Below are 18,282 nucleotides of genomic sequence, written 5' to 3' on the forward strand. Positions count from 1 at the left end.
ATTACGTAAAAATAAAGCCACATCTCAACATGTGTGGGAATTCTCAACATGGAAATGTGGGAAGTCTTTATCTGGAAAGTTATTATTTCAACTTTATAGTTATCCCTGAGGCTGTATTTCAAGGACATGAGAGGCAGATAGCTCTGTATTTCTCTTTTTTTAAACACTCTGAATGAATACTCCTTTCCTAAGAGGCTTTAGAACAATACAGTGGTGATTCTCATTAATTTTGTTTGCACGACTATTTCAGGACCATGTGAATGCCTGCACCATATTTTAGGGGTATCTAAACATATGACCTAAAGGGTACGGTGTGGATACAGTTTTCATCAGTAAGTGGGTATTCACAGAGTAGACCATGATCTCCATGCCCCCTGAAAACTACTGTGTAGAATTGCCTGGCCAGCTGGGAGTTCACAATGTAGCCTGAAGCTACAATTCACAATGGTGCCTGGAGGTCATAGAGATCCATCTCTGTTTGTGAATTTGGGGAATACAGGAGTGTGACAACACATGTGGTAACAAGAGCTGTCAAAGTGTGAAGGCTTTGAAAAAGATTTTTTTCTAATTCACAAAAATGCAGCCATTTCTCTAATCAGCTAAATCAATATAGCCAATGCATATAGCCACAGCAAAATACCAAAATAATGACCAGAAAAAAAAAAGAAAAATAAATATCAAAACCTCAGACCAGTGGAACAAAAAGCCTAAACCTCAAACCAAACAAAACCCAAACCAAAATCAAACAAACAAGCAAATAAACATAAATCACTATGAGCAGTGTTTTCTTGCTGCAGTTTAGCAGCGGTGAACTAAACCATGTGGCCAGCCTTGAAGGCAGGGTATAAAGGCAGTTTCAGATATAATAGGCTATGGAGACTTTCGTTGCTATGTCTCTTTAGGGGCTTTTTAGGTGAAGCCTTCCCAAGGCTAAGGATGGAACGTATTATAGGCTTTTGCTCAAAGACATTTAACCTTAGTTAACTCATCTCCTTTAAAGATTATCACAGACAGATCAAAACTAGTATTAATTTTTACTCTTGAACCTTTTCTCCTGAATGCTGAGCAGCTATGGATGTGCTTCTGCTCTGTCTGAAGCCCTGCCTGCTGCAAGCACAGCAAGAGGGGTATCCTGCACACCTCTGTGTAGAAACACACTTGCCCTGCCAATCTGGAACCTCTGCTCAAATATTTCTACTCCTAAGAAGATGAACATCTTCTTGATGTACAGCAATAATTTTGTAATACATTATATAATATAATGTACACCATATAACATAGACTATAATTTCTAGCATCCTAAGTATTCTTCATGCTTTGTCCTGCTTACCCATAGCTCCCCTCCTGTTTTCTGACACATACTGCACACAGCAGCACTGACTTGGATATGATATTTCTTCCTTGGCTGTGAAATGGCTGCTGAACCTAATGAATTACAGCTTTGTTCATTCCCAAGTAGGCACTTTTTACCTTAGTTAGAAATATTGAATTTTCTTAGTTTCTCAGCTTGAAGTGTGATAGCAGTTCTTACTGTCCCCAAACAGGTACGTCTAATAATGACTTGGTCCTGACCTATAACATTGAGAAATGAATAATTGCAGTTAAACAGTTGCAGCAATAGAATTCTCTGAAATGCTATTTCACAGAAAGTTTTACAGTTACACTTTTCAGATGATCCCTCTGAAACTCTAATATGTCATCATTTATCAAAGGTGTTTTAAGAGTAGAGCAGGAAACCTAAGTTCTGTCTGTGACACTGGGTTTAACTTAATTGTGGATGATGCACTTCATATCCTGGACAGATCTTTCATGCCACACACAATGGACAGCAAGTATGTAGAAGAGTCCACAGTATGTCATGCTCCATAAGGTTAGGAGCACCCATCTTGAAAGAGAGCATAACCTCCTCTGTTATACACTTTATTAGCACACCACATCACCCCCAACTTAGACCATTTGCACACATCCTTGTGGTTCAGATTAACCACATACTACTGATCATTATTCTCTCCAGTGGGATTCATGACTGCATGGTAAATAATTTGTAGTGTCCTTAGGTTTTGTTTTCCACCAAGAGTCAGCAAATGTTGATTAATCTGAGAAGTTGAATTTGTCTTTCACATTGATATTTTGGCCATCAGAGGCTCATGTATGAACCTCATCAGCTGCAGGTACAACACTGGTTGAAAGCTCAGGTCATTCTCCATGAAGGTCATATTTGTTGTTGTTGTCCAGTTGTACTGTCACGTGATTCACAAGTGAATCCCATATATGATTCCTTTATTCTTAGCTGGATCTCATCAGAATTTCTGGGTCTGGGAGGCAACATCTTTGCCCTAAATGTATTTATCATGCTGCCTCTGGATTTTTAAAGAATGGTTCCTGCTGTGCACATGCCTTTAAGTTGACTTCACGTTATCTCACAATACTCAACATAGTCCTTGAGTGTCAGGGAGTTACCTGAAATTTCCCAGACAAATAAATTGTTTGTTCCTACAGGGTTTATCATTGTGTGTAATTCATTGAATATACTTTATTGACCTAAGGGATGCTTTTTGATAATTTATCATTAATTTATTTCTTCTAGCATAATATATAAAGCATTTGCTAGCTGCTCTGTGAGCAAGGATTATATCTTCATCAGGGTAGTCCTGTAAATATGTTGACCATTATGTGATTCTTCCAGCCAATTCTTTCATGCCTGTGTGCTAATTCAAGATCCAAAAATTCCATGGGATTACCTTCTGTCCATAGAGGTCGAATGTGACTCTGAAGTACTCTCTAAATACTTTCCAGGACCAGTCAATGCCAATGACTCTAGCTTGGGCATCCAAGTAATGGGTAAATAGAAACAGGCAGCCATTAGCTGTAACTGATAGAGCTGCTGTCTGGGGTAGCTTCAGATACTAACGGGGTCTACTGCCAAAGGCAACCAGAGATTAAACATGTTACTCAACAGACTTTTTCCTGAGGTCATAAAATCTAATTTACTGGTAATAACACCCTGTGGCCAGTGCATAATCTATGATGTTTTTAACTCCTAGGGGCAAGTGAAGAAAGGAAATAGAAAAAATTCACATTTACACACAATTACACACACACACACACGCACGCACACACACACACACACTGAATGAATGAATGAATGGTTTGTTTTGTTTTGGTGGTGATGTTGTTCTGATGATGATGATTTTTGTTCTCTTGGCCTAGACAGTGTATTTGATGCTTTTTAAAAAAATTTGGTTAGGGTGTTTTTTCTGTTTTTGCATTAGTTCTTTTATATGTATGGGTGTTTTACCTGCTGTGTATCTGTACACAACATGCATGCAATTCTCTCAAGGCCAGAAGAGGTCAGTGGATTCCACCTGGAACTGAAGTGACAAAGGATTGTTATTCATCAGTCTTAACCTCCTCTGAGAAACAAATTCTCAAATGGATAAGCCATCTATCCAGCCCCTGCCTGGACTTTTCTCCTTCCTTGTGTGGTGTATTACTTGCACTGGATCACACCCAACCAAAGAGAGAAGATTCTTGAGACCTGTAGGGTCAAATACATGGGACAGGCATGTTGAGTGTTTAAACTTTGGGTCCTCCATGTAGGGCATTAGAGTTGGTTCCCGATCATGTCCCAGGATCTCTTATTGTCAGGATCGGAGCAAATCTTATGTCTTATCATGCATGACAGTGCAGATTAGGGTTTGTCAGATGAATTGCAGAATTGAGAAATCTCTGAGAGGTGGGAGTGGTAAATAAATCATGTTGATGTGCCATCAAAACAGTGTTTAGATTAAGCTTCAGACAAGTTCAGAAGGATGAAGCCTGCAGCAGAGGACACAGGACTGTGAGGTGAATATTTCTGTTCAAGGCTAGCAAGGGAGAGGGATGGTAGATGTTGCCTGTATCTTTGCTCTACCTACTGCCTTTACTCTGGGAAGTGACTCATACCAGGACCCTCTTAGCTACCCTTAAATCTGAGGCAAAACACAGACAGACAGACAGACAGACAGACACGCAGACACACAGACACACAGACACACAGACACACACACAAACTGTTGTTCATTTTCTACTTGTCCTCTTGGGTTTTACTATCTCCAGACTGGAAAAAGGTGTCTTTATCAATTTCTTATCTCAACTTCTCCCACCTCCCCTACATGTTAGCTGTGTCCCCTGCTAAATGCCCCTGACCACCTGCCTGTAGGAGCAGACTTTGTGGACATTTTTTTTTGATAACTCACACTGCTGCATTGTTCTTCTTTCTACAATTTTCACACCCCTTCCTTTGGTCCACATTTCTTCCAGTCTCCTGTACCTTCTGCCCTGCAATTAGCCCATGGCTTTTTTTACTGACAGGTCAAGAAACAATCAAGAACAGGACCTTAATATCAGAACTGCCCCTTACAGGAAGATGTACTTTTACCATAGTAAAATATACTGATAAGTATACTGAGGAAAAAAATCAACGAAACAAAACCATTCACAGCCGCCTAAAGAAGAGAATATTTTGGAGTAAACCTAACCAAGGACATAAAAGACATCTAAAATTAATACTAAAACACTGAAGAAACTGGAGACCACACTAGAACATAGAACGATCTCCCACAACTGGAGATTGGTAAGATTAATATTGTGAAAATGATCATTCTGTGAAAAGTAATCTATAAACAAAATGCAGTATGAATAAGGTGCCAATTTTTATCTTCACAGAATTAGAAAACAATTTTAAAGTTCATGTGGAAGCACAAAAGACATGGCTGGTCAAAGCAGTTGGGAAGAATAAGAACAACATTGAAGGTGACTCAGTACCTGAGTTCAACTTATCCCAGTCTGACTTAGACAAATAGTTATCATCCTTTGGTCTTATTTTGGATTTTAATTTTGGGTATATGCATTTTATGTTTTTTTGAACTGCTAAGTCATTTCTGTCTTTGGGTTGAGGGACTCTATTTGGTTTGGCTTCCTTCACTCTTGGATTCTCTTTTCTCTAAAGTCTGATCCAAATTTTGGGGCCTACTGGATGACCTTGGAGAGGTCCCTCCCTGATCATCATCACTATCTAGAGAAATTAAATCTATATCTTCCTTGGAAGAATCAACCTTTTTTCTTTCCTTTCTTTTTTCTTTCTTTTCACTGTCTTTTAAATTTTTTCACCCTCTTCAACAACCACCACTATCGACAATTCGTGAGATCGTTTTATTTCTCAAGTTCCATTATGTAAAGGCAGTAACTGGGACCTTCTCAGGCCCAAATGGCCTGTAAATTTCTTTAAGTGCGTCACCAACTCTATGCCATCTTTTCTCATCAATGTTTCCTTCTTGAGGAACCCACAGACATAAGTCTTTAATGAAATAAAAAAATGACAACAAATGCTGAATTTGACACTTACTCCTTTCGTCTTTAAAGCATTTCTCATCTGTTCCACATATAGGTCATGCTGACTTATTTCTTGCCCCATTCTCATACTATGACTTACCAGTGTCAGTGCAGCAGGTTCCAGCAGAGACCACCTTTGTTACACTTTTGAATTTCCTGTCGAAGACCCTTCTTTCAATAATGTCCCTCAAGGAGCCTCTTGTTCTCACTGCCCCACATTGGATGACAGGTGACCCACACTGAGGGTCAATCAATGGGGTCTGCAAGGAAGAAAGTGGGGATTCAGGGGCAAGAGAAGCAATGAATGTAGACAAGACAGTTTTCTGATCAAGTCTCTTTTATTGAAACACAATTATGGGTATATAAGCACAAGCAGGGGAGTGCAGCTGGAGACACTTAACCACAAGTACCTAGCAGCTGGGGACACTAAACAACAAGTCCAGGGTATGTCTGAGGAAAACAACATGATTCTCAGAGTGTGCTCAGTGGTTGTGGGCTGCTTGCAAAAATATCAGCCTAGAAAAACAAGTCTTTATTCAGGGTGGACAAGGATCAACCTACATATATATGGCCCAAGAGGGCTGCAAAAGGATAGCTGCTTTCTGCTAGGAGTGGGCTCCCAACACCTTTGTAGCTCAGTCTGGCTCGGAAGTTGTTAGGAGCCAACTACTAGCAGAAAGTGGCTACCCTCTTTGCAGCCATCTGAGCAATATACCAACACAAGGGACTTGTTTTGCAAACAGCCTACAACAGCTGAGCACACTCTGATAAACATCTTGTATTGCACACAAATCTTATTTTGCTGTTTAGTGTCCCCAGCTGCAAGTCTCTCATGAAAAGCACCTTCAGCTGTGTTCCCCTGCTTGTCCATGGCTGCAAGTCACGTGGTAAATCATACAAATACCCAGCATTTCCTTGCAATAAATGGGACTTGATCAGACTCTCAGTCTTGTCTCCATCCTCTCTCTCTCTCTCTCTCTCTCTCTCTCTCTCTCTCTCTCTCTCTCTCTCTCTCTCTCTCTCTCTCTCTTGCTAGATCCTGTTGACTGACCTGAAAAGACCAGATCAGGAAGTAATTAAGAAACCCAAGCCCCGGGAGAATTTACACATCCATCTCTGTCTAATAGGTGTGAAATTTCAACATAGTGACACCATATCTGAATAAAGAAAGTTCTTATAAGTGAAGAGTTAAAAGATCACTCTTTTCATTCATAAGACTACATTCAATTTACTCAAAAGTGACTGAAACCAAGCAGTCAATATGTACAGTGCATAGCCTTATCAAAATATCAAATCAATTACAAGAACAAAACAACAACAAATCAATAACAAAACTTCAAATGAAAACAAGAAAAACCAAATAACCAAAGTTAGAAAAACTCAAACCAAAATCTAAACTCCAGAACTGTGGGAAGCAGCATTCTTTGACTGCTCATTTTGCAGCACAGACATACAGCCTGTGGCTGGCCTTGGCAACATAGTAGGAAAGCAGTTACTGATGGAAATAATCTTTTTTCAAGAGAAATGTAAGCAGGTCTCCTTTTTTTGGAGTCTGTGTTTGAAGGATATGTCCTCCCAAGACTGAGCATAAGATATGTTACAGTTTTTGGCTCAAAGTCTGCAAATTTGTTGACAGATATCCATGAAGTTATTCTTCGTCAGGGCAAGAAAAAAATGTACACTTTGACTCTTCCTGGATGCCCAGCAGTTCTTGATGTGCCTCAGCACTTGTCTTCCTCCAAATGTGCACTATTGCTGGGCTAGAGGCTAGATGAAATTAAGGCCTATTCACACCAAGGAAAGCAATGGAAAGAAGAAACTGCAGCCAAAGATTGCCATGATGATTAGGGATGAGATGCCATAGTGGTGCATTTGCTGAGCACACTCATTGCAACTCACGCAGCAGTTCTCTTGGTGCAAGGTCTTGTCCTGGTCTGTGTCATGTTTGAGTTTCTGCAGGAGCATTTTAGACCTATGGAAGGAAGGGCCAAAGACCTGGTAAGGATTTGTCAGTTCATATCTCCCTGAAACACCAGTTCTATTCAGCTGGACAGTCCAGCATGACCCATCAGCTGAGGCCATTCCTTGATGCCCAAATGTCATAGAGTACCCAGGCTTTATCGTTTTCTCAGCTTTTAAAAACTGCTAGAAACTGAACTGTGAACTACACACTCTACTGGTGTAAAAAAAAAAAAAAAATTGTATTTTTCCAGTAGTCCATGTATATTATATTGAGTAGTAACATTGTAGCAATGTCTGAATTTGACTTCAAGAAACATGAGAGTTACCTAGAAAACCATGTAGATGTCTTATAAAAAACCTGCCAAGAATTGAAGACTATGATTATTTCTCCAGTGCAGGAACCTGCCTGTGTTCCACTTGTCAGTCCCTGTATCTGAAAATACCCAGAGAAACCATCTCCCATGAAATCCATGGGCACTGCTCTGGTCCTAAAATCAGCAAGAGTGTGTTAAAGAAAATTACTCCACTGAACTATAAGGTGATGGTCATGAAGAAACAGAACATACAACTGTATGTCTATGGGTTTTGTAGGGCACACTCTCAAACACACAAAATATATGTGTTCACACAATACGAGCATGGTATATTGCAGTGACCAGGTTAGTTTCCCAGTTATTGCTAATAAAAAAATCTACCAGTATATTTCCAGGTATAAAAAAAATCAAATCTTGAATGGGATAGGTACATAGTGGCATAGCATATGGACAGTGCAGTCAGTGATATGCTTTCCTCCCTTAAACCTAACTTGGAATCAGGCTTCTTGGCCTATTATCTAATCTGGCTTAGCAAGTTCCCAAGGCTGTGTAGAGTAGGCTTGTTTCCCAGCTAAGGATCACATGTTGGTGGTATATTAGCTTCTTGTTCTTCTTCACTGTTTCAGACTTGTCCCCAAGTAAACAGCTTCTTCCAATAGGAGCTCCCTTTACCATAGCCTGACTGACTTGGTGTTCAAAGCTATGAGCCAAGAAAAATAAAAATTCCCCATAACTAGAAAAGAATGTAAAACTTTTCCCCATCATCTGACTGTGTCAAGGATATTTTGAGTAAGATAAGGCTGACTAGTTGAAAGGCCAAATGCTTGTTTGGATTATCTCACACTGAGCAATAGTCCATGGAAGGGCTGCACCAAATGGTGCATTTTCACTCTTTAGCTTATGGACATCAGGATAGTTTCTTTTTCAGGGATGCTCTGCAGACCACTACAACCCTGATGTGCCCTATTTGCTCTGTGTACATCTACTACTTGTTCTAATTCGCTGGGTAAAAGGGGACTTCTTTTCCACTTTCTGCAAAAGGCTTCTCACAGACTTACCTGATTTTATACTACCAGACCTGTCTGAAGGTCCTCATTATTCTCAACTGCCATTGAGGCTGATTTTATCTGAGAGGAAATTATTTTGAATACCAGTTGTTGCAGAATGCTACACAGATAACACACAGTGAGTGCTTTAGAGATCTTGAGCTTCAAGGGGCTCCTGAAACACCCCTGTTCTTGCACCACATCCCTGGGATTTCTGCTAGATGCAGATACAGCGCCAAGCAACTCAATCTCTCAAGGAATAAAATCCAAGACAAACTTGAAGACAAACTTTTACTGAGCAAAAGTAGCTGGAAAGGAAATGGTAGCAGACAATGAGGAAAACAACCTGGAATGCTAAGAAGACACAGTGAGCAACCTAACAATACAGTGAGCCTTGACAATTCACCAAGAGCAGAAAAGGGACATAAACACATGGATTTTATACAGTAACCTCCCCCTTACCTCCATGGACCATATTCCTTTGATTTGCTCCAAAGGACTTCAATGAGAATCAATAGTTTTGCCCCTAATCATTTGAAAATCTGACTTTACAAGAATATTTTGTGTCCTGTTTCTCTTGAGAGCTAGGTGGAGATGCAGAATAATTTGACTGCTGTATTTGATGTTTCATGGAAACAAACTGAAATCTCAGAGTGTTTTTTTCATTAAACTTGGCATCTCAACACACACACAGCTTCATGTCTGAAGAAACACACTAACACCACACTAACACCACACACACACACACACACACACACACACACACACACACACACACAGTAACACCAAAAATCTTAAGTGAGCAGAAAACAATGAGGAATCTGTCATGTTTGAAGAAAAGGTCATTTGTCTAGGCAAAGCAGATGTTTCAAGTGAGACCTACATCACTTCTACTCTTCCTAGAGAAATAAAAAACCCTAGAGAAAACTTTTCAAGGCCAGAATGGGGGTGGGTATATATGCAGAAATTTTCTTTGAAGACTCAAATCTCTCAAAAGAAACCTCAGCTTGTGAGAATCTGTTCCCACATCCCTGCTCATCCAGCCAGCTTTAGACTGTAAGGCCAAACTGTGAGGCCCAGGAACAATGACCTCTATAGCAGCACTCAGAGAAAACAAGCCCGACAAGCTGCTACTGAGGCTCTGTCACTGTGGATCAAGATCTACGAAGCCTGAAGAAACCAACCTGAGATAGAGGGAAAAGGGCAGAGGGAGAAGAAGAACAACATCTGCCAAAGTCAACAGTGAGATCCACTTACTTGTCATTTCCACTATGCTCTCATCCCTGAAAACTACCTCCTACCTGGAATCTCACATGATCCTTGTAAAGCAAATGAGATACAGGTCTTTTCTTCATCTTTCCAAGCCCTGTGCTATGCTAAATAAAGGGCTTCCACCTAGCACCCTTCGAACTTAATGGCAGGCAGTGGTGTGGTGTGTAGCCAACCCATAGCCCTTAAAAAAATGCAGACTCAAGCAGAGCAAGAGCATTTGCTATCCTTTTTTTAATTTTTTAAATTTTTTTATTTTATATTTTATTTACATTTCAGATGCCATCCCCTTTCCCCATTTCCCCTCCCTAGAAAACCCCTATCCCATGCCCCCTTTTTCTTTTTGCTTTTATAGAATTTTTAAAATGTTAATCAAAGGCTTAATAAGTTTGGTAATGTTCAATCAGAAGTGTAACCCAATACCCAACCAAGCTATATCAACTATCTTTGATTGGTGGAGACATGTGAACATCTGCCTCCATGTCCCCCCCTTTCTCTCTCTCATCACCTAGCTTCTCCTCTCCTTCATCTTCTCCTCTCCTTACTCCATCTCTTCCTCTCGGTACTCCTTCCCCTTCTCCTCCTACGTATCACCCTTCCTGTTTAAATAAAACTTTTCTCTCAAAATACAATTAGTGCATAATCATTCCTAATTGTACGAGTGAGGTACAAGATTGTCCTAATACCCAGTCCATCATTTTGTAGAATAACCAGAACCTCTGTCATCTATCCTAACTAAAACACTTAATTTTGAATCTGGCTTTTTTTCTTGGCTTTAGAATGAATGTCAGCTGAAAACCATCCACTCAGATCTTTTCTCTCAAAGTAAGAAGTTAAAGAAGAGTCAGTGTCCCTATTCCCTGGGCTTTGGGACTAAGGTGGTTGATATTGGTCTGTCTCTCTAGGGAAAAGTAGTGTTTTTGTTAGAACAGGGAGGATTAGCTAGGACTTACTGCATAGCCATAACCTATTGGTAGAAATCTGTATAATTAATATCAAGATGAAGTTATAATTTCTTAAGTGATACAAAATTTACTTAGATTTCAAATTTAAGGACTTCATTGGCATGAGCTTCTTATTGATATAAAAGTGAGATGAATATTGATACTGTCATGGGCATTGTGCCTGTATAACACATTTAGGAATACAAGGCTTAGAACCAGTCCTTCTTTAACTTTTTTAACTGATTTGGGACAGTTAGCCTATGAGTTAAGGGACTATAGCAAGTTCATGGTTTGAGTTTAATGTTAGGGTGTTTTCCGTATTTTAGTTAGAAATAGCTGAGAGGAGTTAACAGACAACAGTCCAGGTTACCTTACATGGATAGTTGGTTTTCAAAACGTCAGAAGTCCATAGAATTGACATTACAAATATTTCTATATTAATGTTCATTTTGGTTAGAGACCTCTCTGCTCCTGACAGATTCCTGTCGTGGATTCTAAGAAGAAATTGAGCATCCTTGGAGTTACTCTAGTTGTGCGGTGACAGCCACTAGGCAAGAATTGCCTCTTTCCATCTACAGACAAATTACTGTCCAGAAAAGGACACACTTGCAGAATAGTCGACTGATTATATCTGCCTAGACAGAGTAATCATCCCTTAATAATTCTGCATCACTAAGGTTTGTCAGATAACTCTGGGCCAGAAGGCTGAAGAGTTGATGCTCCAAAGTTCAGTATTATAGGGGCTTTACAGGTGTTCAGTGGTCTCTATAAATTTGCTAAGTTTTAGAAGCTATGCTTAGTCTTCCCATAATTTCAGTGAACTCAGTCATTCTGGACTTCTGACAGGGTTGAAGACCTATAGAACATTTAGTTTCTAAACAGGGAGTTTTTGAAAAAGGCTACGTCCACACAAAGCCTTGTAAATGATCACATAAATGATCACTTGGATGAGACATAGGTGAGGGCCTAGATAAGTTGGTGGACAGTGACACTGGTTTATCCATGTTTCTGGTTAGACATGAGGACACTCTGCCTCTGATGTTTCTTCCTACCTGCTGATGCTTGGCACCCGGGACATAGATGTTCTTGCTGGCCTCCTCACAGAAGCTCTTATCTTCTCCATACGACACTTGTGGTTCACTTTGCTCCACCAGCAGATTTCTGTTCCCGCTCTGCAGCAATATCCTGACATTGTCTTTCAGTTGAGAACATTCTCTAAGGAGTTGGCAGTGCCTGGTGCTGAACCACAAACAAACAAAATGGTGATTCCCAGCCAGCTTCCATTTGCCTGTCACTCCTCCCAGTACCATCATCCCTGCAAGTGTCTTAGTCCCTAGACAACCTCAGACTAGAGTCCCCAGTATACATATCAGCACCAATTAGAGGCAGGTCACATCCAGAGACCAGCCACATTCCCCCAGACTGAAATTACTTCTGTAAGGCCTGACAGCAAGTGGGTTTATGGCCATCAAGGAAGATGAAATGTTCCTCATGGGTGCTTATATGTCCCTGGTACTAGAAAACCATCAGCAGGTAGAGGGCAATTCCCCTCTGACAGAGGAGAGAAGACCCAACAGGAATACACTCTTTCCATTTTTGTCATGGATCCCAGATCTTTAAATCTATTGTCAGAGCCATAGAGGTTCAGTGTTGCTTGATATTCCCATTGAAGTGAAAATATTTTCTATGTAGAGGATCCTGAATTTGGAAGAATAAAGATTGAAAGGTCTTATAAACTTATACACTTACACACTCTTCAGACTTAGGACACCTGAGTGCAAGAGGTACAAATCCATGACTCTTGCCTCAAGGCAGGGTTCCTGTTAAGAAACAGTATAGAACCAGAGCCCTTACTTTTGTTCAAAGTCCTAGAAGGACAGAAGCATTCCCTGCCCAGTGCTGAGGTCTCAGCTATGTCAGTCACTCACCTGTAGGAATGGTTTTCTTCAATGAGCTCCTTGTATTTCTCCATGGCTTCAATTACTGACTCTGTCATTTTCTGGATATTCATAATGGTCTTTTCGTGGTTTCTTTTAATGATGTTGAATTCGATGTTCATCCTGTGTTAGGGCATGGCACACAGAGCAAATATTTCTGTAAGGGTCATGTGCAGAACAGCTGTATCCTGGACTACCCCAGCCAATAATATATGCCACAGCCTTGCTCTTTGGACATGGGGCCCATTGGTGCTGATTAAACTTATAATCCTCGTCACAGGACAGCAGATCCAGGGGAGCAAATGGAGGGAGCAGACCTCCAAGAGCATCTTGTGTGAGCCTGAAGGAATACACTAGTTCTGTGAGAAGTTTCTCCTAGTCTCTGCCACAGCTTGGGCCCACCAGATATCTCTGATTACTTTTATTTTTAAAGCAGGAATATCAATACTTAGTTCCTATTGTTACATGAATTCTCAGAGGACAAGATTAGTATTTACAGGGGAGATTCTTAATAACACTTCCTCCCCCAGGAGATTCCTATGTGACACCAGTGCAAACACAAGGAGCAAAGTACCCTGTGGATCCATTTGGGCCTCTATGGACTCAACACTATCATGACCTGCAAACTGTGCATCAGACAAATCCTCAAACCCCATCAAAGGTCCCAGAGCCTCAGATCCTGAACAGCACAAACACAACTACATTCACACACATACACACCAACCCACCCACAAACACAATTAGAATGCCAGCTAAATCCAGGGAGGTGCCATAGTCTCAGAGTATAAGGACCAAACTTAAACAGAGTATAAGTCCAGAGTATAAGGAAAGCAGTGATGACCTGCAGGCATTTCATTTACACACTGAGAGGCAGCAAATCTGACCAGGGCCTTCCAGCTGTGGACAGAACCAATCAAACTCCAAGTACCTCAAGGTCAAGGATCCTACTTCTCAATACCTGTCAGGGCATTCTAACATGCATGATTAGAGGTGACACACTCCTTTGATGAGAGGAAATCTTGGGTTAATAGAGAGGGCACAATACAGTCAACAGGGGAATGAGCATAATTACTACCTGTAGTTCAAATCATGATAATTGTACAGGTTCAGCATTTGACTAATTTCTTCCTCCTCAAAGCTCATCTTCTTGATCTTCAATTTCAGTTCTTCCAATTTTGTCATCTCTTTCCAGTTACTGATGGTGGAATTCTGGGATGATGTTTGCCTAGCAGAGCCTGGAGATAAATAAACACAAATGAATTTGCAGAGTGGATGGCCCAGGGGCAGCAGAGACAATTCTGAGTTTCAAAAAGAATGGTGAGGGAGAGGAAAAGCTAGAGACAGGGTGAATCCCAGAAGGAGCAGAAAAGCAATCTTTGAGCTGTTCTGCTCAGCTATATCCCTCTTCCAAACCACCATCATCATACATATGCCACACTCTCTATTACAGAGAGTATGATGCACTGAAATCCATAAGCTGCCTCAGACATAAAGACATAGGGATCTTTGTCAGCTCATATCAGATGTGATGCAGGTAAATCCTGGAGTTCATATTGCTTAGTACCATCAAGGTCTAATCATGTGTGTTGAAACCCAAAGTGTCTGAGACTCCACACATGACCAGGGTCACATCCTTCTCTGTTTTTGTCCTCAGAGACTCCTTTAACCTGTAGTAATCTAGAGGATGAAGGGCTTCAACTCCTACCATGAACGGACACTGTTAATCTCATAGTTCTTCCTCCTGGCCTTCTTTGTCACTCAAAATGAAATTAAATAGCTCCCAGAAAAGTAGCTGCAGGCTTGTCAGTACCTGGCTCTCTGTCAAACTAATAATCAGAAATTCTTGACTCTTGTTCTACCATTGAGAAATTCCAAAACTCCAGCTTGTAAGGCATATCCCTGGAAGGCCCAGCTCAAGGCTATTTCTTCCAGAAAGTTCCCCAACTCTACCCAGGACTCACTGTGCCTTCCCCAGAATGATTTCAGTCTTCCTTTCTTACAAGACAGGAGGCCAGCTTCTTTCTTAGTTGGTGTGGTCTCTCCTTGATCGCCATTCTCTTTCCGAAATAGCCTAAGCAGCCTGGAAAACATGTCTGTTTGTGAACCCAAAAGGTACTGAAGAAATATCCCACAGGCAGTTGTCACCACAACACAGGTGACATCACAGAAGATTCTACTTCTTTCCTAGATACAAGAGAATGTCCAAGGAAGGCATTCCTGATGATGTCACTGAGAACTGCCATGACCTACCTGCTAACTAGCTGTCCCCAAATTGTCCAATTTCTGGGGTGTCCATTCCTGGATCCTCTCATATGACCCAGGGAATACCCTTTGGCAACCTCTCTATCCAAAGTTAGAGATTTCTCTCTGCTTCATGACAAGTCAATTTCTTCGAATGAAAAGAATTGGTTTGGACCCAGACATGGGTAAAAAAAAATTAGCACCCAAATCTCTAGAGACCATGGAAATTGTTCTCAATAATAAATATACCACCTGATTCAATTCATGTGAAATACAGACCGCTGCCCCGGGTTTTCCCTTTTTCCCAGAGGCCAATATCTTTCTCTTATACCTTTAACTGTATAAAACATGGATAGTATTTTCTTAATGTCCATTCCTTCATAGTGGGCATTGTTTCCATATACACATGCATGTGTTTCACAAAATCTCCAGTTTACAATCCTATCTTTTACAAGGAAAGCTCCCATTTCTTTGGAACATAGGGGCTCAACTACAGGGGAAATTTAAAATTGTAAACTTTCTTTTACTTCTTCAAAATATTAACGTGCACATCCTTTCTTTCTCAAATACAACTAGACAATTATATAAGTGGCCATCAGTGAGCAAAGGTCAACCTGGACTGTGCACTACTACATTGTAGCCACATAGCTGTCACTTCTCCAATAACTGTCTTCCTCAATTCCCAAGTCCAGGCATGAGGATGTTGGGGGTTGTACCATGACACTGTACTCATAGCACACATAAGAATCAGGAGGCTAGGCATGGAGTGGAATGGCCTGAGGTCAATTGTAATGGATCCATAATTTCAGGAGGGAGTCCTTTTGGCATCCTCATCTGTGGCTTCTGCATTCTTATCCTGGATGTGCTAAATCTGTGCTATAATGCCACATAACTTCAAAGATGTAAAAGTGAAGTCATGTATGGATTTTGCAGGGTGACATGTGCCTTTGAGTACCACCTTGAGGCACACAATATCACCATGTAAAGCTCAACAGAAGAGGGGAAGATTGTTGATGCATTAGAAGTTTGAGGGCCTTTTCTTCTTATTAAGGCACATGTTTTCCCAATGTGATTTCTCTTTTGAACCTTCACTGATGGTGTCTTGGTTGTTTCTTGACCTAAAGGTTCCTGGATGCCCCAACAAGGGGCCAACTGGATTCAGACTCCTTTTTACCAAAAGAAGGGTTCCTGCAGAATCATGCCATGGCAGCAGGCAGGTCAACTAGGCTACTCTTATGTCCAGCACACCTGGTACAGGACTGGAGGCCTGAGCTATCTGGGGAAAGGAAGCAGCACACAATATCACACAGCAATCTCTGCTGTAACTGATACAACTGCAATAGGAGTGTATGTCTGTTTGTTTTATATTATGAATACCTACAAAGCTGTTCATTGTTAATACATGCCTTTCATCCCAGCACTCAACAGTTTTTATTTAAAATTGTTGTGGTTAGTATTTCTGTTGTTTGGTTTGGTTTTTGTTTTTAATTCTCGCAGCTAATTGCAAGGCACCTAGAATGTTAAACCCATGTATGTAAAGCTGTATTAGTCATGTTAGTCAATGATTTTACTCTTAGCAACCACTCCACAGATGATCCATCCCAAAATTCAATTTAAAGTCAGGAAAACAGTCATAGAGATGTTAGTAAACTTGTATGGTCTACCCAACAGATCAAGACTATAGGATGACATCCCATTTTTGGATTACCTAAGAGATTGTTTTTCAGATTACAGGACTCTGCATAAGTCTGCATTTGGGTGGCAGAAGGCCTGGAATGGCTGAAAGAATGCCTGCTCTCTGAAGGCCATGTCTGGCCCTTTAGTGCCTCTGCAGCCTGAGGCAGACATCTGCCAGGAACCCAGGAACATTTGGCCAGAGCTGGTTCAGGACTGCATTTTGGATGAGCCCTGAGACCTGGGTGAACAGGGGCCTCAAGAGTTCTGGAAAAGGTGAGCAGAGTCACTTGGATGTGAGGGGAACAATGGACCATTGGGCTGCAAGTCGTCCATTTTATTTATCTTTGCTGTGTACATAGTATATGTAAATGACAAAGGTATCCTGCTGTACAACATCTAGTTACTCTAGATGTTAAAGTGTTTGCCAGTGTATCCACCCTAGAGTTAGTAGAGCAATACATTTTTCCCATTCTGTTAAAAAATGTAATATAATTTCTGTATGAATATATTTTTTACTTGTTCACTTTACATGCTGCTCAATACACCCCCATCACCCACATTTTTCCAGTACATCTGGCCCCTTCTCTGAGCAGATGAGGGCCAGATCTCTCAGGACCTCCCTTCTTCTACCTAACCAAGTTACTCTGTCCTGAGTAAAGGTGCTGAGGGAGATGGTAATAGATGCCTTCTGCCTGGCTTTCTTCTTGCTCCACTTTGATGGCTTAGGGAAGTTCATGCAGAACAATCCTTGAACTTGGTACTTCATTCTGATACTGCACAAGAAGCATTGACTCTGTGAATATTCTTGAGAGGATATTTCCATCAAACCGACTCCCACTAGGATCCTGACAATGACAAAGGTAATGGGACACTGGACCTCTATTTCAGGAGTTTCCAACTCTTCTCAGAGCAGCAGTATAGAGCCCACAAAGTTGGCAATGTTAAGTGAGGTTACAAGGGGGACCTAAGCTTGTACTGTTGCTTTCCAAAAGTACCTCCCAGAGGCTTATCAGATCTATAAACCCATAGATCTCTATGCACTGGACATCAGGAAGTGCTCAACATACATTGATTTTTGTCACTCAGTTTCCCCAAATATTAGAAGTCCCAAAATTTAGAGAGATTTGAGGATATGAATAAGGCCCAGGGGATGGAGGTAACGCAAAAAGTGTGTAACAATAGAGAACTGACTGTGAATCAGAGACACCAGATGCTTCCCAAGATCATAGTTGCAGCACAATAAGAAAATCTGAATAATAAGCCATTGGGTGAAACATGAAAAGAGGCCAATGACTTTGAAGGTCAGTCTGAAGTGAATCTGGTTTATTTTTTTAATTCCTTTTAAAAATTAGATATGTTTTGTTTGCATTTCAAATATTTTCTATTTCTAGGCCTCCCCTTAGAAACCCCCCTATCCTATCCCACTCTTCCTGCCTCTATGAGGGTGCTCCATGAACCATCCACTCCTCCAGTCTTCCCCCCAGCCATGGTATTCCCCTACACTGGACACTGAACACCC

The 18,282-nt window shown here is 40.9% G+C and overlaps 1 pseudogene; it reads right to left on the reverse strand.

Annotated features, from left to right (window-relative positions):
• Positions 1-7,083: 7,083 nt before the first annotated feature.
• Positions 7,084-14,936, reverse strand: LOC117702869 (uncharacterized; annotated as a pseudogene).
• Positions 14,937-18,282: the final 3,346 nt, after the last annotated feature.

The sequence above is a fragment of the Arvicanthis niloticus genome, chromosome 2, assembly GCF_011762505.2.
Source record: "Arvicanthis niloticus isolate mArvNil1 chromosome 2, mArvNil1.pat.X, whole genome shotgun sequence".
Taxonomy (NCBI): Eukaryota; Metazoa; Chordata; class Mammalia; order Rodentia; family Muridae; genus Arvicanthis; species Arvicanthis niloticus.